The sequence below is a fragment of the Neophocaena asiaeorientalis genome, unplaced genomic scaffold, assembly GCF_003031525.2.
Source record: "Neophocaena asiaeorientalis asiaeorientalis breed wild unplaced genomic scaffold, Neophocaena_asiaeorientalis_V1.1 scaffold437, whole genome shotgun sequence".
Lineage (NCBI taxonomy): Eukaryota > Metazoa > Chordata > Mammalia > Artiodactyla > Phocoenidae > Neophocaena > Neophocaena asiaeorientalis.
This window is the reverse complement of record NW_020173375.1, coordinates 927,212-951,696: the sequence shown is the minus strand read 5'-3', so window position 1 is coordinate 951,696 and position 24,485 is coordinate 927,212. Positions and strand designations below refer to the sequence as shown.

At 39.8% G+C, this 24,485-nt stretch overlaps 1 protein-coding gene across 1 annotated transcript in view; it reads right to left on the bottom strand.

Annotated features, from left to right (window-relative positions):
• Positions 1–10,422, bottom strand: part of STAG1 (STAG1 cohesin complex component) — a 418,973-nt gene extending 408,551 nt beyond the window's left edge. Inside the window, exon 1 of the mRNA XM_024746228.1 lies at positions 10,225–10,422. The gene's annotated coding sequence lies outside the window, so the exon portion shown is untranslated. The remainder of the gene's footprint in view (positions 1–10,224) is intronic.
• Positions 10,423–24,485: the final 14,063 nt, after the last annotated feature.

Below are 24,485 nucleotides of genomic sequence, written 5' to 3'. Positions count from 1 at the left end.
TGTCAGTTGGTCTCGGGTAGATCACACCCATTCTTTGGTATATTTTTAAAGCTCCCAGGTGATTCTAATGTGCAGCCACTAGCCTAAGGACAAAGTTCAAACTCTAGTTTGGCATACTAGGCACTATGGTCACTGCTTACAGCTCTAAATTTTAATCACTCCTCTATAGGTAACCCCAAGCTCTTCACACACACTCAAATAATGCTTCCTGGGCTATAGTAGTGGCTCTCAAACTTCAGCCTGCATTAGAATCACTGTTAAAACACAAATTGCTGGTCTCTATCTCAAGAGTTTCTGATTCAACTGGACTGGGGTGAGGACCAAGAACTTGTATTTCTAACAAGTTCTCAGGTAATGTTAATACTGCTGACACAGGGAGCACAATTTAAGAACCACTGGGTTCTAGACTACATCACTACATTGTCCCTGTATATTCACCTGGAATGCCATTCCCATCTCCATCATCCCATTCTTGCTTGGCTAACTTTCACTTTTCTTTCAAAACTTATATAAGAACTTGCCTTCAGGAAGCATTTGCTCACTTCAACAAACCACCTCAAGGCATTTATTACCTACTATAAAACTTATCTGCCAAAAAAAACCACACTACAGAATATTCTTAATGGTATACTAATGCACAGGTTAAATATCTACTACCATATACAGGATGTTTTGCAAGAATTGGGGGAAAAGGCCTCCTTTGGGCAGGCGAATTAGAAAATGCTGAAAAAGCAAATGGACAGTTGGTCAAGCAGAATGAAACCCGAATTTCAGCCCCCACCTAGCCCCTTGGCCGTGGCACCTTTATGCAGAGCACGACCAATTCCTAACCAGTCATGGCAGCCCTGGCACAGCCTACCACTAAAACACAAAGGAAGAGCCCTTAGATCAATCCTGGACTTGAGAAAGGGAGAGACGATGGGAGAAAGGGGCAATAAGGCTGTCTGGAAAGGATTTTTGGAGAAGGTATATCACACCTAAGTTCTGAGTCTTGAATCGCCTTCTCTGTACATCAGGAAGACAAGAACTGTGCTTTAATGTTTTTATACCCACAGTGTATGGCTCACTGTAGATGTTCAATAAATGTTTGAATGACTCACAATGACTAAAATTATATGAAGACACTTGCTAATCTATCTCTTTCTCACCAAATAAAGAAGCAAACACACACCCATAGCTGGAACCAAAAACCATAAATACTATCTAAATATTAACGTATTTGGCCTGTACACTAATCAGCTAGGGGAAAGCATGAATTATTCTAATAACCTGTTGGAAGATGAGACAAAAGGGCCTGCTGATAACACACTTAGGTTTTTCAAAACTAAAGTCTTTAAAATCAAAATTTTTGCATTACCTGATTCAGAACTGATTTCCTGATTATTTCAACATGGACTAAAAAATTTACAGGAATCTTGGAAACTAATTTTACAACAAAGAAATTGAGGCTCAGAGAAGTAGTGACTCAAAGGCACACAGCTAGTTAGTGGTAAAGCTGTAATTAAAACTCAAGTCACTGGCCCTATACTAGTTTTCTCTCCTATATCACACTCCCTTTGGATTTATAAAATAAAATATTAAATATCCAAAACTTTTTTTTAAACTCAGATTAACCCAGGTTTTGTTCTCTCTACCCCATTTTTATGAGAGGAAAAGCAGCCATCTAACCATCTTACTTTGTCTAGGAACTTAAAGAGGTAACTTTCAAGATTACGTTTTGCTTTTGGTACAGATTCATTCCTAAGTCTCTTTGTTTGCAAAATTATACATGCAAAGCTAATATTCATAAATAAAAATCCTGATACAGTCTTCAAATTTTCTCAATTACCAAGGAAGCATTACAATGGCTTTCCAAGATACAGTACTTTCTAAAGAAAGAGCCTGATTTTTAAAATACGTTTAACAATAAGCAGAAAACTCTGGCTATAACTCTCACCTCTCTATTAACCTGAGTACCTCATCCTCTGACCTCTCATTAATGGTTTATTAAACTAGCTTTATGTGCTAATAAGAACCAATTAATTAAAATTCTTTGCTCCTGGAAAGTAATCTTATGACTTATCTGGATTATAATTTTATTCACCTTTTAAATTTAAGATGAATGTCTTTTGGATTTATATACAATGCAACATAGACTAAGAGTTAAGAGTTAACTTTTTAACTGACACAGCAATCCACGAGACATGCTTGGTTTTTTTTCTTTTTTTTTTTTTCTTTTTTTTGCGGTACACGGGCCTCTCACCGTTGTGGCCTCTCCCGTTGCGGAGCACAGGCTCCGGACGCGCAGGCTCAGCGTCCATGGCTCACGGGCCCAGCCTCTCCGCGGCACGTGGGATCTTCCCGGACCGGGGCACAAACCCGCGTCCCCTGCATCGGCAGGCAGACTCTCAACCACTGTGCCACCAGGGAAGCCCGAGACATGCTTTTATTACTTCCAATTATACAGGTGAGAAAACTGAGATTTAGAGAGGTTAAAGAATTTGCCCAAGTTTACATGCCTAGGAAGGAGATGAGTTAGAATCTGACATAGGCTGTGTAACTCAGGTGTCAGGAACTCTCTTGGACAATATATAATGGCTTTCTTAGCCTTTAATCATGTGATAATGCTTCCTTCATCTGTGAACATACAAACTTTTTAACTATCCCTAACAGTAGAAGGTAAGTAAGGCATTTTCTTCCTGAAAGTTAATTTAGGCTTTAAAAATAAAGCAGAACACAGCTTAAGACATTCTTCAGCTTTTGTATCTTGCATTCTGTCCTAAGAATTTCTGCGTGTATGCTACCTTGTACTATCTCTACTAGAGAACAGAGAAAGCCTACCTCTCAGTACTCTAAATGAGATAAGAAAAAATAATAACATGATATAATAGAATCGACAGACCTTTAGAATAACAGAGGGAATAAGGGACCTCAAAAGAGACAATCAGGTCATGTTCATGCTTGACTATGTATAAAACTTTTTTTCTGCCTAAGATTGAGGAGACAAGCAGTGGTGTCTCAAACCTCTACCTGAACCTTTAAACCAACTCAACAATTATGAAGAGAAATCTTGTCAAAGAGCCTAAAAAGGTAATACTTAAGTATTGTTATCTCAATTAGAAAATAAAAGGACTACCCTGAAAAACTCTTCCAACTCTTCCTGACCCATTAAAAATAATCTATCATTTGGGGGGACCTGACAAGGAGAAGGGCTTGTCCTCTTACCTCTGCACTTTATGCTTCCAGAGTATCCTGAACCTAACGCCCTCACAACATTTCAGGTAGTATCCCTATTTGTTTTGTTGCTTTGGGGTTTGGTTTCGGTTTTTAATCTCTCCCCATAAAACAGAAGCTGTTTAAAAGCAAAGTCTATATATTTAACAACTTTGTATACTCACTACTAGTCATGGAGTAAGCACTCATATTAATATTTGCTGAAAAAATTTTAACTGGATTCCCATCACAGAGATAAGACAACTGAGGCCTCTAGAAATTAAGTGTTCTACTCAAGACCTCATGACTGTTATATGATAGAAAAAGAAAACCAAATCTCTGTAAAATAAACTTCAAAAGATTACAAAAAGCATAAATAAGGCTGAGATAAAAATGCCCTTTTAAAAGATTTAGAGTGTGGGTTCTGAAAGTAAGTCTGGATTTAAATCCTGGCTCTCTCATTTATTAGTTGTCTGGCCTTGCAACAATTAGTCTACAAAATACCGTGCCTTATGAACACCACCACTTACCAAATCTTACAGTGCCAACAATAAATGCAATAATGCATTTGCAGTAAATGAAAATACAAAGACAGTGATAACTGTTGGCTGAAGTTATCAGGAAAGATTTTACACAGATTCTACAGCTCAGTGTTTGTTTTTTCTGTTTTTCCTTTCTTTGTGAGCTATATCAATTATACAGCATAATACATAAAATCTAGATAACAGTTTAAAGAATTATCAAGTGAACACTCCATGTAACTACTACTAACATCAAGAAATAGAATACTCCAAAAACTTCTCTACAATGTGTCCCTCCCTCATCACAAACTTGAGAGGTTTAAGCAAATCTAATAAACTTAATTTAGTTAATTTAAGATTAAGTAAGTTTAATCTAACCTGTAAAACAGACAGCAACATAATAATAACAATTTCCTCACAGGGTTAGTGTAAAATATTTACTGGTATACAGTAAACACTCAATGAGTGTTTCTTACACACACATTATACCCCAGAACAAAGACATGGGGTGGGGGGGGCGGGGAATATAACTATGTAATCAAATTGGTGAGAGCATAAAACCTACACAGAGAAGTACAGCACAGAGACAGAGCTGGAAAGCTAGGTTGGGGCCATGTAAGAAATAAAAGAAAAATCTAAGCTAATAACATAGAGGAAATTGAGAAAATTCACTGGGCAGTTTTGAAAGACAATTCTCCATGGGTCTCTTGTTTTTCTGCCTGTCTGGAAAACAGAGGCACCAACTGCCTTTGATCCAATCTTTTCAAGTATATTTGTAGAATCTTGGAAAAAAGAAATAGCATCTCCCTCAGAGAAAAGGAGAGGTATGCTTACAACCCATTATAAAGATTCCAGTTTCTCTAAGCTTGGGATTCCCCTCCTCTAACACAACCCAATGCATGTGCGAGTGTCACATCTTCACCCTACCGTGTACAAACTGGGGCTCCAAGATCTGACACTAATAACTGTGGCTACTGCTCTTGCTGTAATGCACTGTTCTTCATCTCTGACCAAGGAGTCTCATGACTCCATTAAACTGTAGCAGGTTAACTTAGCCTGCAAGTAGGGTAAAATCTCAGAACTTTCACAGTTCTTGACAGGCATTAGCACATAATCAATGTTTATTATAATTGATAGATTCCACTTCCACACTGTCAGAAAGGATAAAAAATGCAAAACCCAACTATATGCTGCCTTCAAGAGGCACATTGTAAATATAAAGGAAAAAGGAGTTTTAAGTAAATGGATGAAAGAAAATACATTACAGAAACAGTAAGCTCAAGAAAGTTGGAGTGGCTATATTAATATCAGAAAAAGCAGATTTTAAGACAAAGACTATTACCAGGGATAAAGAGGGACATTTCATAAAGCCCAATTCATCAGAAAGACCTAATAATCATAAATTGTATGTGCCTAATAACAGAGCTTCAAAATACATGAGGCAAAAATTAACAGAATTAAGGGAGAAACAGATAATTCCACAGTCATAGTTGGATATTTTAACATCCCTCTCAGCAACTGAATAGAACTAGACTAAAAAAAACAAAACAAATAAAACAAAACCCAAGACATAAATGACTTGAAAAATGCTACCAAAGCACTTTAATCTAATTGATATTTACAGAATAGTACACCCAACAACTGCAGAATATTCTTTCAAGTGTGAAAGGTACATTTACCAAGATAAACCATATGATGAACCATAAAACAAGGTTCAGTACATTTAAAAAGATTAAAATCATACAGAATATATCTCAAGACCTCAAAATAAAATTAAGTTGGAAATCAATAACAAGATATCTAAAATAATCCCAAATACATGAAAATTAAACAACACGTTTTTAAATAATCCGTGGGTCAACAAAGAAATCACAAAGCAATCAGAAGCTATTTCAAACTAAAAGATAATAAAAATATCAAAATCTGTGGGATGTTGCAGTGCTTGGAGGAAAATCTATAGCTTTGAATGCTTACATTAGAAAACAAGAAATGTCTGAAATCTATGACCACTTTAAGAAGCTAGAAAAAGAAAAGCAAAATACGTGGGGGAAAGAAAATTATAAAGAACAGAAACAAATGAGAGAGAAAAGACAAATGGAGAAAATTAGCAATGTTATTTTTGAAAAGAGATACAAATAGATAAACCAAGAATTAGACTGGCCAAGAAAAAAAGAAAGAACACATTAACAACACCAGAAATTAAAGAGATATCACTACAAATCCTACAAGCAGTCAAAGGATAACAAGGGAATCATATAAACAACTAATGTCAACAAATTCCTTTAAAAATACAACAAAACTAACATAAGATGAAACAAAATCTAAATAACTCTATGTCTAGTAAAAAATTGAATTTGAATTTACCAAAAGTTTTCCCACACACACAAAAAAAATTTAAGTTCAAATGGTATCACTGATGAATTCTGTCAAACAGTCAAAGAATATTGCACAGTCTTTCAGTCAGTAGAGGGAACACTTCCCCGGCTTATCTTATGAGGCCATCATAATCCTAATACTGAAACCTGAAAAAAAAGTTACAACCAAAGAAAACTACAAAATAATATCCCTGATGAAGAAATATCCTCAAGCCCTAACAAAATATTAAATATAAAAAGGATAATACACTGTGATCAAGTGAGGTTATCCTAGGCATCAAGATTAACATTTGAAAACCACTACTGGTGTTTGAAAACCTGTGGTAGAATGATGAGCACTTTGTTGCTAAATTTGGCTACTGCAAATATTTTTGTTCACCTACCCCAACATACAAGAATATCTCTCATCAGAAATATAAAGACGTAAGTATAATTGCTAGGTTTATGGTACATGTATTCTTTAACTTACAAGTCATTTTCTTTTGCAAAATGACTATGTCCCTCCAAAAGTGGGAGTCTAATTTCCCCACATTCTCATTAACACTTGATATTATCAGAATTTTTAATGTTTGCCAATCTGATAGAAGTGAAATGATTTCTTCTTATGGTTCTACTTTGCACTCTCGCAATTACCAATGAGATTATAATTCGGCTGTGGGTTGCTGTAAGTCATGATACCACATAGGTGAGTTGCAACCAGCATTCTTAATTTAAAAAAAAGAAAAAATTAAAAAACCAGCGTGTACCACATAAAGGTTAGACATTATTTCCATGGTTTGTGTGTTTGTACTGGGTCACAACATAAAATGTTTTTGTAACTTTGAACTTCTAGCAAGTTAAAAGCCATCTCTAGAGCTGTTTAATTACAGCAAAACTCCTTAGAGAAATTTGGGCAACTAACTGGTACATCATTTAGGCCCACAGTACTAAGGGTGTATCTTATAAAGAAGGCAGGATTGAGATGTCCTTTAAGCACTAACTGGCTTAAAGAATTAGAAGAGGGAGAAGAAACCTGAAAGAAGAAATAAGGAGTGAAACAAAAAGGATTCTATAAAACAAACTGGTCTATGACCTACTTAAAGCTCACTTAAAAAGAATCACATTTGTCAATAAGACAAGGTTTCTCTCAGCACTAAAACATAGGAAGTTGGGATCCCATCCTCTTGACTACCGAAATGACAAAACTGATCCTTCCTTCTCTGTAGACACATCCTAATTCCCACCTCAAGAATCATCATCTCTTTCTTGGGCTTATGCAAGAGCCTCCTCTTAGGTCTCTGCTTCCTACCTTTCCCTACAGAGCGTCACAGTACCAAGAATCATCTAAATTCTAGAGATTCATATTTTAATTCAGCTAACAAAGATTTTCCAAGCGCTTACTATATCACCTCTCTATTAAGAAATTAAGCTGTACCTCCCGAACAATTTTAACTCCTGGTTATAGTCTCTAAATCTTGTTATTCTTAACTAAAACTGTCCTAATTGCCTCCTCTTGAAGGTGTTTTGCTTCTTGGACTGTTAAATCTCCCGCATACCATGACCAATTTCTGCTACCCTCTTTGTCCACCAATAATATCCCTACTCTATTTTAAATAACTATTCTTTTTCATAATCCCTTCTTCAAAAGTTGCTGGACCAATCACACCACAGCAAATGTCTGGTGTAATGAGTGATCTTAGGCATTTAAATTTCTTAACTTCCCTGAGATTCAATCTCATCCCTAAAATGAGAAACAATAAGTATCAAGCAGTAATGAGGATTACATAATCTCTATTGCCTTTTTTCTTTTTACTTAACTTTTTAACTTTTATTTTTAATTTCCTCTAAATGCAATAAAATGCTTTTATAGAGGGACGCACTTCAACTGAGGTACCATGAAATACAAAACGGAAAAAGCATGAAGACAAAACCAGTATGAGTAAACTCACCAGGTAGGGTTACACTGCTCTGCCTATGTGCTCTTCTTGTACATCCAGATTCTGAAGAAGCAACTGTAAAGATTCTTCTTTCCCCATGGCAAGCAAAATTCTAACAACCCACAATGACCCACACCCTAGTATATAACCCTCCCCTTGAGTGTGGGAGAGACTTGTAAATATAATGGAACATCACTCCTGTGATTGTTACATGGCAAATAGATTTTTGCATATGTATTTAAGTTCCCTAATCAGGTGAGTTCACCAAAAAGGAGATCTTCCTGAGTGGGTCTGACCAAATCAGATCAGCTTTAAAAAGGGGTCTTAAATGGGAGTCCAAAGGACAGAGACAGAGGAAGCCAGAGCAACTGACTTCTGCTTGCCTGGACGAAAGCAAACAGCCATGATGTGAAATGCCTACGTGAACATGTGGTAAGGAACTGAGAAAGGTCCTTGGCCAACAGCTAGAAAGAAGATGGCAACATCAGTCATACAGCCACAAGGAAATTCTGCCAACAAGTAGTGAGCATGGAAGAAGGTCATGAGCCTCAGATGAGAACTGCAGCCACAGCTAACACCTTGATTTTAGCCTGGTGAGATGATGAAAAGAGAGCCCAAAGTACCCAGATTTCTCACCTACAGAAACTGTGAGCTAATAAATGGGTGTTGTTTAAGCTAGTAAATTTGTGGTACTTCGCTATACATAAAAAGAAAACTAATACACTCCATCAACAAAGGACAAAGCAGAAAAGGATAAAAAGGGGGAAGAGACATCTTTTTCTCCAGAGTGCACTGTATCTCCTCACAGCACTGATTATGAAGATATACAGATCCAGAATCAAGGAAAAAGATTAAAACTATAAAATTACATAAATTTTTACAGTTTTAATAATTAAGAAGGGCTTTTCCACACACAGCTTGTTATACAACTACCATATAATTTATTACCTTCATTTTAGTGATGAGGAAAGAAAGGCTGGAAGAGTGACACCCCAAAGATCACAAACCTAGGGTATGTTTAAAGTAACTTCAGTCCAGGGCTCTCTTCTCCCCTACCACAGCCCCCTTAAGGCTTTAAAAGAGTCATTCAAATCAACAGTACCTGCATACTGTCTTCAAGGGAAGCATTTCTAGTAACATAACAATTTTCCGTATTTCAAATCTATTTAAATACCCCTTGGCTTTGTCAGAATGTCAAAACTAAAGCGGACACTGAAAAATTTCCAATCAAAAGTAGTTTGGTTGTAAAAATGACCATGGGTAGACCATTTGAAAAAAACAATGTACATTTTGAAATGTAATGAAAAAACTTTAGCAAAACGCTTGTCGGTTTTCTAGTACTTTATTTAGATAGCAAACAAATTGTGTTATAACTATTCTCAAAAATCCAAAGCAAGTAAACAACCTTTCCAAATCTTTCACTATTTCCCCCCTTGGGCAAATTTGTTTAGCCTGAAACATTTCGTACGTTACAAATATGAGAACGTGGTACAATATATCATACAATACACAGGTTGTTTTTATTTTCACTGTTATATGTATTTTCCTAAGTGCTTCACCATCAGAATTTGTAATTTTCTTAAAAAGATACAGGAAAATCTAAAAGGTGTAGTCAAATTCCACGTAAGTTACAAATCACACAACTTTCTTCATGCCTAGTCAAATATTTTCATAAACACTATGTTTGCTAAGAGATGCAAAATAAAGTCCTTTCTAGTCACAACCACGAGAAGGAATAAACTATATATTCATCATCTTAACATCGACTTTAACAGCAAATAATTCGCTGTCGTCACATACAAACTGCATCATTTTGAGTCTATAAGCGTCCAAAACCATCCCATGATTTATACGCCCGGGGCACGATTCTCTGCAATGTGAAGAAAATCGATAAAATTTCAAATGTTGGTGGAAGGGGTGACGTGACAATCCTAAAACCTGAAAATTTCTTAGTCCCTACAGCACACAAGAAGCACCCCGTTTGGACTCTCCAATCGAGGCCCAGGTCCAACTCCAGGCACTCCAGTTTCCCAGCTCTTCACCACCACCACCACCCCGAGAAAGGAGGGAAAACAACTTTTATTGGCCTCGTCTCCTGGGGGGCTAGCAAACTAGCGGGGCAGTGCTCCGGCCTGGACACGTTTCACAAGGAGGCCTCCGTCGGGGGCGGGGAGGGCAGATAGCGGGAAAGCCCGGTTTTTTTTCGCCGCCCGCACTCCCCTCAGCTGCCCATCCGGGCGCAGCCGGCCGTCGACCTAGTTTCCCCCCAAAAGTCTCCGGTGTGTTATTCCCGATGTGGGGGGGTTGTTACGGGGTGGTCGCCGGGGGTTCGGGAGCGGGGGCCGCGCCTTCAACGGAGCTGCAATCCTAACCCGCCATCTGGTGGCATTTTCCACACGCCAATGGCGCCGCTGCAGACTTGGGTCCGGACCGCCCTCTGCTGGCCGCCGTGCTTACTGCCTCGCTGACGGGACGGACCTGCCCGGAAAGGGGAGGGAGCTGAGGCGCGAGCTAGCGGCCGCGGCGGGGACGCGCGCAAACGCTTTCCTGTGGGGATTACGCGCACGCGCGCCAGCGGGGCGGGAAACGTGGCCGCTGCGTGGCGGCCCGGCCCCCGCACGGAGCGCTGGCCCAGCTCAGCCAATCGCGAGCGGCGGATACCTCTCCGTGAGGGCCCTGTGGACTGTTCGTGGCTGCCCGAGGCGGGCGGAAGGATGGCCGCGGCGGCGCTTGCGCGCCCCGCTAGCTGAGCTGCTGCCCGCCATTTTTGGAGCTTTTCCGAGACCTGGGAGGGAAACCCGCCCCCGGCCCCTCCACCGAGGCCCCTCCCCGGGTCGCGGGACTGGCGCTTCCCCGCAGCCCCGCCCGGCTCCTGCTACCCCCATCCCCCGCCCGGGACGAGCTCTGCGGAAACGCGAGGGGGTGGCGGCACGAAACTCTGCTCCCGCCTCTTTTGGGTTTGATGAGGGCCTCAGAGTTTAGCATTGTACTAGCGATTTATTGTTGACTGTTGACGAGCCGCTTCCCCCGGCGCCGGTGTAAAGGTTTCGAGAACTGTTTGGGACCTCCCTCGCCGCCCATCTAGACCCAACACTGCTCGCCGCAGGCCGATTGGCGTCGTCCCTGCCTCTGTAAAGCAGATCCTCTCCGTGGTGCCGGCTTTGCATAAGGCGGCAGCATTGGCTAGTTAGTGAGTAAAGAATGTAGGTAGACTGGGAAAATATAGCCTCTGCTTTGGAATCAAATTTCACCTTCCACAGCCTAGGACTACTGTCAGTAGCTGTGACATGGACGTGAAAATCCTAACCTTTTAGCTGCCAAAAGGGAAAGTTGATTAACGTGAGATCATTTTTGTCGCCTTTCCCTACTCTCCACCCGCCTCTCTGTGGCCGTGGCTTCTACATTTCACCCACTCACAACTTTCAATACAAAAGTGAATCCTTAGTCTCCCAGGTCATCAGCCCCATTTATGACTAAATCTCTGTTACTATACCCAGCTCTATTTCTGTCTTGCCTTAGAATCGCTCAACTCTTTTTTTAATAGTCTTAACGGCCAGCTTCCAGTAGATTACCCGTATTTCTGATTTCTCTCCCAAGGGTCACAGGTGTGTGGGTTTTCACTGGAGGAAGTCACAATTCTACCTGCTTGGTATGAATTTGTGACTGCACTCCCACTTACAATTTTTTTCGCTCATCTTTGGTTGACTTCCTATCGTATTCTCCCCAAGGACTATTAAAGCTTTCCTTGTTAAGGTGCCAGTCCCAATCCATACTAATAGATAAAATCATCTAGTTGCCAGGGATAAAAGCTATGGAATTCCAATTCCGGTTTGATATTCTCTCCGTATTAAAATATCTGTAACCACACCCTGTTCATGACCTCTCAAATTCTCACCAAATTAACCCATTCTCCCCTTCTCTCCAAAGCTAGTCTTTCTTCCTGGACTACGCATGCCGTCCCTTCCCATTTCCACCTTCCACCACTTTCCTAGGTGGTTATATCTTCAACATCTTGCCATTGGCTTCTGTTTTTCAGCGGTTTCCATGGTCATTTTTAAAATTTCAGTACTACTACTCCCTCCAGTTACAATACTATCAACCTTCTTTTCACTGTCACATTTCTCAAAAGAAGCAGTCTCCCACCTTCATTACCACCTTATTCCTTAGCTTTTATCAATCTAACCGATAACAACAAACTGAATTTACACTTTCAGGTCACAATCATTTTCTCATTCTCTTTTTCTTGGCACACCCAATCCTACACCCTCCTTGAAACCCTATTTCCCCCTTTTTTAAGACAATTCCTGGGATCTACAACCTACCTGGTTTCCTGGTCTTCTGATTCCTTGGCTGGCGCCTCCTCTTTTTTCCAATCCATAGTTCAACTCCTAGCTCTCTGTTCTCCTCTACTATCCTTTCTCTTCAAAAGTCTCTTTATATTACTATCTGTTCCTGATTGTCTCTTAACTAACATTCCTCATATTCAGCTTTCTTGCCCAAAATTCAGCTCCAGCCCAAAATTCAACATTTAAGGTAATGCATCTTTCTTATTCAAGTTTCCTGATTTCTCTTAATAGCACTGTAATTTCAGATACATTCAAGCTATAGCTATTTGGTAAGATAAAGTAATAGGTCCTATAACAAGTTAACTTTGTTGCAGAATCACACATTTCCCAGTAGCCTCTGCTTTCATGAAATTCTTAATCAAGATTCCAAAGTTCTTGGCAAAATTTTCAAACACCACAGTTTTCATTAACAGCTTCAAGTCAGAGGTATGAACAAAATGTCAGAAAGAATACCTGGAACTAGTGTAGGTAGGTGCTAAGGGTTCTTAAGTATTATTTGGGATAGGGAATAAAGTATCAACAGAACAAACATTTGCTTAGTCCAAGTTTTTTAGTGCCCTTTGGAATTTCTACCTCATTGTTCGTTTCAAATTATCTGAAATGAGACCAGGCCCACTTTGAAGATTCAGGTTGATAGGTTAGATGTCTAAAGAAGCACATGCTGAGGGCTTCCTCCCTGGTGGCGCAGTGGTTGAGAGTCCGCCTGCCGATGCAGGGGACATGGGTTCGTTCCGCTGATCCGGAAAGGTCCTACAGGCTGCAGAGCGGCTAAGCCCGTGAGCCATGGCCGCTGAGCCTGCGCGTCCGGAGCCTGTGCTCCGCAACGGGAGAGGCCACAGCAGTGGGAAGCCCGCGTACCGGAAAAAAAAAAAAAAAGCACATGCCCATTAAGCTTTTATTTCAACTCAATCTTTTAGCCAACCTGGTCCAAAAATATAATATTAAATTTAATATTATAAACTTAAAATTGCATTTACAGAATTACACATTAATGTAAATGTAATATAAATGCTTTACAGACTAAATGGCTAACATTTATTAACCAATAACGTGAAGATCTTTGCTTTATAACACAAAAAGCTAGTTTGTGACTATTTAGATAGCAGAACTCCTTTTAAAATTTGGCTGAACTTATGTCTTTTTCCCTTCTGGATAATTTTAGCATGAAGAAGATTTCAAAGTTATTCCATTGACCTTAGAGTCCTGCTTAAAATAAAAGACAATCAGCCAACTTGTTTCATGACAATAATGATGGCATTCCTTTCACAGAACCTTTTTTTTTTAATGACTTTATTTTTTTAGAGCAGTTTTAGGTTCACAACAAAATTGAGAGGAAGGAACCAAGATTTCCCATATACCCTCTACCTACACCCATTATAGCCTTCTCTGCTGTAATCAGCATCACTCACCAAAATGATACAGTTGTTACTGAGGAAGAACCTATATTAACACATCATAGTCACCCAAAGTCCATAGGTGATTCCTTAGGGTTCACTCTTAGTATTGTACATTCTATGGGTTTGAACAAATGTATAATGACATACATCCATCATAATATCATAATAGTTTTTTTATTGCCCTAAAAATCCTCTGTGCTCTGTGTATTCTTCCCTCCTCCTCCCTCATCCCTGGCAACCACTGATTTTTTTACTTGTCATATGGTAGGTAGGCTTTTCAGAATGGCTTCTCTCACTTAGTAATATGCATTTAAGCCTCTTCCATGTCTTTTCATGGCTTGATGGCTCATTTCTTTATAGTGAATAATAATGCATTGTCCAGACGTACCACAGTTTATTTACCCATTCACCTACTGAGGGACATGTTGGTTGCTTCCAAGTTTTGGCAATTATAAATAAAGCTGCTATAAACATTCCTATACATGTTTTTGTGCAGACATAAGTTTTCAACCCCTTTGAGTAAATATCAAGGAGTGTGATTGCTGGATCATATGGTAAGAATATCTTTAGTTTTCTAAGACACTGTCAAATTGTCTTCCAAAGTGGCTGTACCATTTTGCATTCCCACTGACAATTAAGAGAGTTTCTGTTGCTCCACATCCTTGGTGTTGAAAGTATTCCAGTTTCTGGCCATTCTAATATGTATATAGTGGTATCTCATTGTTGTTTTAATCTGCACTTCTCTGATGGCTTGTGCTGTAGAGCATCTTTTTATATGCATATTTGCCATTGTATATCTTCTTTGGTGAGATGTCTGTTAATGTCTTGGCCCATTTTTAAATTGGGTTGTTTCTTTTCTTACGGTTGAGTTTTAAGTGCTCTTTGTCTGTCTTGGATAACAGTCCTTTATCAGATGTGTCTTTTACAAATATTTTCTCCCAGTCTGTGGCTTGTCTTCTGATTCTCTTAACATTGTCTTTTGCTGAGCAGAGGTTTTTAATTTTACTGAAGTCCAGCTTATCAATTATTTCTTTCATGGATTATGTCTTTGGTGTTGGGTGATACCTAAAAAGGTATCACCCTACCCAAGGTCATCTAGGTTTTCTCCTAAGTTATCATCTAGGAGTTTCATAGTTTTGCACTTTACATTTAGGTCTATGATCCATTTTGAGTTAATTTTTGTGAAGGATGTAAGATCTATGTCTAGATTCTCCTTTTTTTTTTTTGGATGTGTGTGTCCAGTTCTTCTGGCAACATTTATTGAAAAGACTATCTTTACTCCACTGTATTGCAAGATCTATTGATTATATTTATGGCGGTCTACTTCTGGGCTCTCTGTTCTCTTCCACTGATCTATTTGTCTATTCTTTTGCCAATATCACAACTGTTTTGATTACTGTAGCTTAATAATAAGTCTTGAAGTCGGGTAGCTTTAGTCCTCCACCTTTGTTCTTCTCCTTCAGTATTATAGGGCTATTCTGGGTCATTTGCCTCTCTATATAAACTTAAGAATCTGTTTGTTGATATCCATAAAATAATTTGCTGGGATTTTGATTTGGGTTGCATTGAATCTATTGATCAAGTTAGGAAGAACTGACATCGATGATATTGAGTATTCCTATCCATCTCCTCATTTATTTAGCTCTTTTCTGTTTGCATTCATCAGAGTTTTGTAGTTTTCCTCATATAGATCTTGTAAGAAAAACTTTTCAAAGTAACATTTGATTCATGATTGTTCCCTTTTCCATGACTTTTACAGAGTTCTAGACACAGCTACTGGATATTTAGACTACAGAAAAGTCTTCTGATTATGCTTTCTCACACTTCACTTTGACTACGTCCACATACCACATGAATATCTAAAACATAGTATTTTGGGGATCATGACCACTGTCCCATTTTACTCTCCCAAAATCAAGTATTCTTCCTTTGCATTTTTCACTTGGCTACAGGATATTTACTGTTGTTTATCAGCCAGACTTTCACAAAAATCAGAAATGGTTTTCCCTTATTTTCTACTCTTGCAATTAAGGTGTGCTGCCAACTGGTGGCAGTAATGTGCCATAGTGTCCTACCTATCAGATTAAACCATGATTTTTCCATACCATTTGTTTTCAATTCCTTCTAAACATGAGCAATTAATTCTGTCCCAAGATTGGTAATAAGACAGAGCCAGAAGACCTCCCCTTTCAGAATCAGTAACCTGGGTTCAGGCAAAATACTATCCCCCCAAAATGGAGGAACAGAACTACTCAGACACTTTAAAAGAGAAATCTCATAAGCAGAGGGCTGGAACTCGTGAAGGTAGAGTTAAGAACTCTTAAATATCATTTAGGGTAGAGAATAAAGTATCACTAGAACAACCATTTGCTTAGTCCAAGTGTCTTGGTATCCTTGGAATTTCATTTTAAAAGATCTAGAATAATGCCTGACATATTTTAGGGAGTCAACCTTGATAAAGGTAGATGTCTGAAATATTGTTTCCATATAAACAGAGCAACCAGCCTCTAATTTCTTTTTTCAGTCAAAGAAATGCACATATGACAACAAGTAAAATGAAACAAATTAAATTGTAACAAGTCAGATAGCACAAAAGAATTTATGATGAAAAGCAACAAATCTCATGCTAATCCTTTCTACCTCTAGGACCAGTCCCCAGGGACAACCTCTTTTGCATGTTTTTGTTTGTGATTACTTCAGTATTTCTAAATATGCTTATATCAGCTTTAGACAATATCTAACAACTCCCTGGTACAAAAGATAAGGATTATGTTAACATCCAGTCTTCCAATATTTAAGAGTTACATTAATTTTAGCTCTTTTGTTGGTTATCTTTGTAACTTTTAGTAGTACACTGTGAAACTCTAGACAATATTTCAACCTTAGATAGTATTTCGACTCTCTGATATTAATACCACCATTCTTCCTTCCCACCTTCTACTCACCTCCCTTAAACACAGTCAATATCTTTTATGTTTTGTCTATTAGTTGACTCAAAATTAACAGCCAGCTTCCAGGCTACGGAGAGTGCCAGGATTGCATTTTCTTCTCTTCAAGACATCTGTCACATCCACTAGAAAGCCACTCAAAGGAAAATGTGCAGAGTATCAGGATCAAATGGATTCTCTTTCCTTATTATCCCCTGCCCAAATATTTGTGCTTCACACTTGGGCAGTAAGCTGCTTTGTTTGGCTTTATTTCTCGTAGAGTTTCAAATTGCCCTTGTGGAGCATGGTCTCTAGGCGCGCGGGCTTCAGTAGTTGTGGCACTCGGACTTAGCTGCTCTGCGGCATGTGGAATCTTCCCGGACCAGGGCTCGAACCTATGTCCCCTGCATTGGCAGGCAGATTCTTAACTACTGTGCCACAAGGGAAGCCCTAAAGAAAATCATTATTTCTTAAAAAGAACTTTTTTTTGCATGTTTCATACTAATTTAATCAGACTTACGTAAGTGATATCTGGACTGTGAGATGAACTGGGGTCTAATATTAGTTTCCTATTGCTGTTGTAACACACTGTCACAAACTTAGTGGCTTTACAGCAACACAAGTTTATTATCTTACAGTTCTGGAGGTCAGAAGCTCTAAATAGTGTCCACAGGACTGAGTTCTTTTGGAGGCTCTACGTGAGAATCCACTTCCTTGCCTTTTTCAGCTTCTAGAGGCTGCTCGCGTTCCTTGGCTCATGGCTGCTTCTTCAGATCACTCCAGCTTCTGCTTCTGTGGTCACATCCTCTCTCCTCTCCGACGTGCCCTTATAAGAACCCTTGTTATTACACTGAGAAAAAGAACTTTTTTTTTGGCGGTACAGGGGCCTCCCACCGCTGCGGCCCCTCCCTCTGCAGAGCACAGGCTCTGGACACACAGGCCCAATGGTCATGGCTCACGGGCCCAGCCGCTCTGCGGCATGTGGGATCCTCCCAGACCGGGGCACGAGCCCGTGTCCCCTGCATCAGCAGGCAGACTCCCAACCACTGCACCACCAGGGAAGCCCGAGAAAAAGAACTTTTTTAATATAAATATTACATGCATGTGACCAGTTTAAAAAGTTACTTACCTATCATTTTCCCTTACCCTCTTAGTTCTCCTCTCAAGAAGCAGCCACTGTTATCCATTTCCAGAAGCTTTTGGACTTTCTCTTTAATCTTAGTGTTATGATATTTCTATGGATCAAAATTTAATAACAAGTTACTAGGACCAGAACTGCATTTTTTTTCTGAATACATGTAAACAATTAGTGAATATAAGCATCTTCTGTCAATGGTATTTAGGGAGACATGCATTGAGCACTTACTAGTATACATGGCAGATACTTGGTGTTTTGTTTGTTTGTTTTGTTTTGAGGGCTTAGTTTTATTTAGCTACAGTTGTATTGAGGTGTGATTGACATATAATAAACTACACATATTTAAAGTGTATGATTTAATGATCTGTGACCTATATAAACCTATGGAGCCATCACCATAATCAATATAATAAATATATCCATCAACTCCAAAAGTTGCCTCATAGACCTTTGTAATCCATCCCTCCCTGCCTTTATTCATCCATTCAGGCAACCACTGATCTGCTTTGTCACTAAAGGTTAACTGCATTTTCTAGAATTTTACATAAATGGAATAATACTTTCTTTTTTGTTTTATTTCTTTACTTAGTACAATTATTTTGAGATTCATCCATATGGTTGTGTATAGCAAACATTCATTCCTTTTTAGTGCTGCTGTAGTATTCCACCATATGATTAGACTACAATATGTCCATTTACATGCTGATGCACATTTTGTACATAATTTTTTCTTCTTCTAGTATAACTGTTATGAACACTCAAACACTGTGATTATGTTTTACTGGATTTGATCTTTTGTAGGTAGACTAAAAAGGCCGTCTGTAGAGCAAGGACCAAAAATTCAAATGCCTATAGGAGCCAGACAGATAAATAAGTAGGGAGGAGGGGAAAATTTGACATAATAAAAGCAACAGTTTAAGCTTTATGGTGAGTGGCAAACTGACACTTGGTATCCATATTGGGATGGGTGGAGATTATGACAAACGGGAGAGCTTGAACCCAGTTTAAAGCAGGTAGCTTCTCAGAATCATCTGGTTGTTGCCAGGCTGTCCAGTGTTGCCAGGGCTTCCTTTTTTCTTTTTCTTTTCCCCAAGGGCAGTCACAAATCCAGATTGTATGTGAAGTTTCTTAATTTTTTTTTTTTTAAGTATGGAAACAAATGAAAAATAAAATTCAGGAATCAAGACAGGAGGGAGGCCGAGGTGAGCTGGAGCCGGGCCCGGAGAGGGGCGAGTCTGCCACGCCCAGGACTGGGACCCCGGACTGGTCTCCCGTTTCCCGGGGAGCGGCGGGTTGATGCGCGCTACGGGATAAGGAAAAGGAGGTGAAGCTCACTGAAGAGGCTTGGGTTGGGAGTGCTGGAGGAGTGTACAGGTGGGGAAAATGTACCAGCGTGTATGCCTACGGGGACCACGTTTTCCAGAACAGTTAAGCCCACTGTCAACTATGCTGTCCCACCTTTAGACGCAGACCTACTGGAGAACGGACTTGAGGATATGGGGAGGGGGAAGGGTGAGTTTTGACAGGGCGAGAGAGAGTCATGGACATATACACACTAACAAACGTAGTAAGGTAGATAGCTGGGGGGAAGCAGCCGCAAGGCACAGGGATATTAGCTCGGTGCTTTGTGACAGCCTGGAGGGGTGGGATGGGGAGAGTTGGAGGGAGGGAGACGCAAGAGGGAAGACATATGGGAACATATGTATATGTATAGCTGATTCACTTTGTTATAAAGCAGAAACTAACACACCATTGTAAAGCAATTATACCCCAATAAAGATGTTAAAAAAAAAAAAAAAGACAGGAGGGAATCAAAATATTAACTTGAATAAAAATCCTGCTATTTGTTCAATTAGATACTGAATATATTCTTTGTATAATTCTCTCTTTTTTGTTCATGTTTGAAATTTTCATAATAAATACAATTTATAAAAATTAGCTTGGGGGCTTCCCTGTTGGCACAGTGGTTGAGAATCCGCTTGCTGATGCAGGGGACACGGGTTCGTTTCCCGGTCTGGGAGGATCCCACATGCAGCGGAGCGGCTGGGTCCATGAGCCATGGCGGCTGAGCCTGCGCGTCCGGAGCCTGTGCTCTGCAACGGGAGAGGCCGCGGCAGTGAGAGGCCCGCGTAACACACACACACAAAACAAAATTAGCTTAGATAAAGCTAATTAGAGAAATACCTTTGGGTTGGCAAATGGGCTTGCTAATGGTCCCCTCATGCAACGGAATACACCCATTACCCAGTCATAAGCAAAACTGGACAACCTCAGGCTTTCCCGTGAGATTCAGGCCTTCCCCATAAGCTTATAACATCGAGGAGCAGAGAATTTGTTGAATCCTACTGACAAGCCAGGGGATAAAGAGAAACAGAAAGGAAGTTAGACAGAATCAGAAACAGAGGAAGCCCAGAAACGGTTTAGTCTTTTAAGCTTGATTCCTTCTAATCTCATCTATCAGAGAAGTCATTCCTACTTCTCTGGGAAGAGAAAGATGCTGAATTCTTCTCATTCTTTTTCCTTCTGGGGAGTAGAAAATTTCTTCCCTCTATGAAAACAAAAGGAGTGAGAAATTTAAATGCTTCACCCCTGTGGTGGGTGTTTTGATGCACTGCCCAGATACCCCTACTATAAAGACTTGTCCCAGGTACTGGGTGCTGTTGGCAGAGTCTTTGGAACCTTCAGGATTGCTACATTTGCAGAAAGCTACATCGCTCAACGTTAGGCCCCTTCCCAGGTTGCCCCACATTCAATTACTGAACAAAGTTGGGGTATAAGAGCCTGACCATCTTAGCCAACTTAGGTCAACTCTGAAGGTCAATTCTAATCTCCTGACCTCACTATGGGACCTGCATACAGCTCAGTTCTCCCTCTGCCCAATCCTGCTTCCTTCTTCTCTGGTTCACAAGTGTTAGTTCCAAGGGTACTCCTTAATAAATATCCTGCCTGTTAAACTCTATCTCATACTCTGCTTCCCAGGAACCAACCTGTGGTGGTTAGTGTCAGGAGTGAGATCTGAGAAAGTAGGCCCTAAGATGGGGTCTTGGAGTTTGATCATTAGCTGCCCACCTGACAATAAGCACACCATCAGACGATTACAGTCCAATTGTTAAAACTTTCATGGATGGTAAATCAGGTTGGTACATTAGTGGAAGGCTATGTATTAATGGATATGACGTATCAGGTACTTGAGACATATGGGGAAAATAGTAACTATAAGGACAATGAAATTAACTGGTCCTGTAGACTGAATTGTGTCCCCCTCCCCTCAAATTCATATGTTGAAGTCCTAACCCCCTACGAGATTGCATTTAAAGATAGGGCTTTAAGGAGGTAATTAAGGTTAAATGAAGTCTTATGAGTAGGATCCTGATCTGATAGGATTGGTGGTCTTATAAGAAGAGGAAGACACCTCTCTTTCTCTCTCTCTCTCCTTCCCTCTCTGCTTCCTTTTCCTCTCCTCTCCTCCTCCTCTTCCCCTCTCTCCCCACCACACACAGGGAAGGAAAGGTCATGTGAAGATATAGCCAGAAGGCTACTGTCTGCACACCAGGAGGGGAGTTTTTATTAGGAACTGAATTGGCTGGCACCTTGATCTCTTCCCAGAAATCTGAAAAATAAATTTCTGGTGTTTAAGTCACCCAGTCTATGGTATATTGTTATGGCAGTCTAAGCTGACTAAAACAGGTGACTATTCCTTAGCCAGATTAATGCACTGTAAAAAGATAATGAAAAGCTGAGTGATTAACCACCAATTGAAAGCTAAAATGAAGACTACAGGGTCTCTTTTGTAGTGCATAAAGTGGCTCTCATCTCCTGCAGTGGGAGACCAGAATAAACTCAGGGTGGCTAAGCTCCAAAGATTAAACTTTTAGCCAAGACAGATATACTAAGCCAAGGTCAGGGCCCTGGTTGGAAAAGAATGGGGCTTGACACAGTAGATGAGGATATTTCCAGAAGAGGCCTGCCCTCCTCTGCTAAGACCTATCACTTCCCTCCATTGTTCAGAGATGGTGAAAAGACCTCTTCACATCAAGACAACAACTGCTCTCCCTCTCAAGATTTGTTTTCACGTTGCCTCCTGTCCTGTAGGCCTTAACTGATGATAAGCCTCAATGTGCTGGATATAATAATGTAAGAAAGGGACTATACCCGAAAGGAGCTTTAATATCCAGTCAGCATAAATTGAGAGACTATATGTAGGATTGAATTTTGAGGGTGCTTGATGAACAAAAAGGGAATATAAAGTTGGATAAGGGAGAAATTGGGAGCACTCTCCTAGTACTAAGGATTTAACAACTTAAAAAAAAACCCAAGAGTCCCTCCCATCAGAAAGCTTGCACGAGCCTCTTAGATAGCCTCATCCACCAAAGGGCAGACAGCAGAGCAAGAAGAACTACAATCCTGCAGCTTCTGGAACGAAAACCACATTCACAGAAAGATAGACAAAATGAAAAGGCAGAGGACTATGTACCAGCTGGAGGAACAAGATAAAACCCCAGAAAAACAACTAAATGAAGGGAGATAGGTAACCTTCCAGAAAAAGAATTCAGAATAATGAGAGTGAAGATAATCCAGGACCTCGGAAAAAGAATGGAGGCAAAGATCGAGAAGATGCAAGAAATGTTTAACAAAGACCTAGAAGAATTAAAGAACAAACAGAGATGAACAATACAATAACTGAAATAAAAAATACAATAGAAGGAATCAGTAGCAGAATGACTGAGGCAGAAGAACGGATAAGTGACCTGGAAGACAGAATGGTGGAATTCACTGCCATGGAACAGAATAAAGAAAAAAGAATGGAAAAAAATGAAGACAGCCTCAGAGACCTCTGGGACAACATTAAACTCACTAACATTCGCATTATAGGGGTCCCAGAAGGAGATGAGAGAGAATGACCTGAGTAAATATTTGAAGAGATTATAGTCGAAAATTTCCCTAACATAGAGAAGGAAATAGCCACCAAAGACCAGGAAGCGCAGAGAATCCCAGGCAGGATAAACCCAAGGAGAAACACACTGAGACACATAGTAATTAAACTGACAAAAATTAAAGACAAATTATTAAAAGCAACAAGGGAAAAATGACAAATAACATAAAAGCAACTCCCATAAGGTTAACAGCTGATTTCTCAGCAGAAACTCTACAAGCCAGAAGGGAGTGGCATGATATATTTAAAGTGATGAAAGGGAAGAACCTACAACCAAGATTACTCTACCTAGCAAGGATCTCATTCAGATTTGGCAGAGGAATCAAAAGTTTTACAGACAAGCCAAAGCTAAGAGAACTCAGAACCACAAAACCAGCTCTACAACAAATGCTAAAGGAACTTCTCTAAGTGGGAAACACAAGAGAAGAAAAGGACCTACAAAAACAAACCCAAAACAATTAAGAAAATGGTCATAGGAACATACATATCAATAACTATCTTAAGTGTGAATGGATTAAATGCTCCAACCAAAAGACACAGGCTCACTGAATGGATATAAAAACAAGACCCATATATATGCTGTCTACAAGAGACCCACTTCAGACCTAGGGACACATACAGACTGAAAGTGAGGGGATGGAAAAATATATTCCATGCAAATGGAAATCAAAAGTAAGCTGGAGCAGCAATACTCATATCACATAAAATAGATTTTTTTTTTTTTTTTGTGGTACGTGGGCCTCTCACTGTTGTGACCTCTCCCGTTGCAGAGCACAGGCTCCAGACACACAGGCTCAGTGGTCATGGCTCACGGGCCCAGCTGCTCCGCGGCATGTGGGATCCCCCCAGACCAGGGCACGAACCCGTGTCCCCTGCATCGGCAGGTGGACTCTCAACCACTGTGCCACCAGGGAAGCCCTAAAATAGATTTTAAAATAAAGAATGTTACAAGAGACAAGGAAGGACACTACATAATGATCAAGGGATCAATCCAAGAAGAAGATATAGCAATTATGAGTATATATGCACCCAACATAGGAGCACCTCAATACATAAGGAAACTGCTAACAGCTATAAAGAGGAAATCAACAGTAACACAATAATAGTGGGGGATTTTATCACCTCACTGACACCAATGGACAGATAGATCTTCCAGACAGAAAATTAATAGGGAAACACAAGCTTTAAATGGCACAATAGACCAGATAGATTTAATTGCTATTTATAGGACATTCCATCTGAAAACAGCAGATTACACTTTGTTCTCAAGGTCACACAGAACATTCTCCAGGACAGATCACAACTTGGGTCACAAATCAAGCCTCAGTAAATTTAAGGAAATTAATCATATCAAGCATCTTTTCCAACCACAAAGCTATGAGATTAGAAATCAGTTACAGGAAAAAACACGTAAAAAACACAAACACACGGAGGCTAAACAATACATGGCTACGTAACCAAGAGATCACTAAAGAAATCAAAGGGGAACTCAAAAAATACTTAGAAACAAATGACAATGAAAACATGATGATCCAAAACCTATGGGATGCAGCAAAAGCAGTTCTAAGAGGGAAGTTTATAGCAATACAATCCTACCTCAAGAAACAAGAAAATTCTCAAATAAATGATCTAACCTTACACCTAAAGGAACTAGAGAAAGGAGAACAAACAAAACCCAAAGTTAGTAAAAGGAAAGAAATCATAAAGATCAGAGCAGAAATAAATGAAATAGAAACAAAG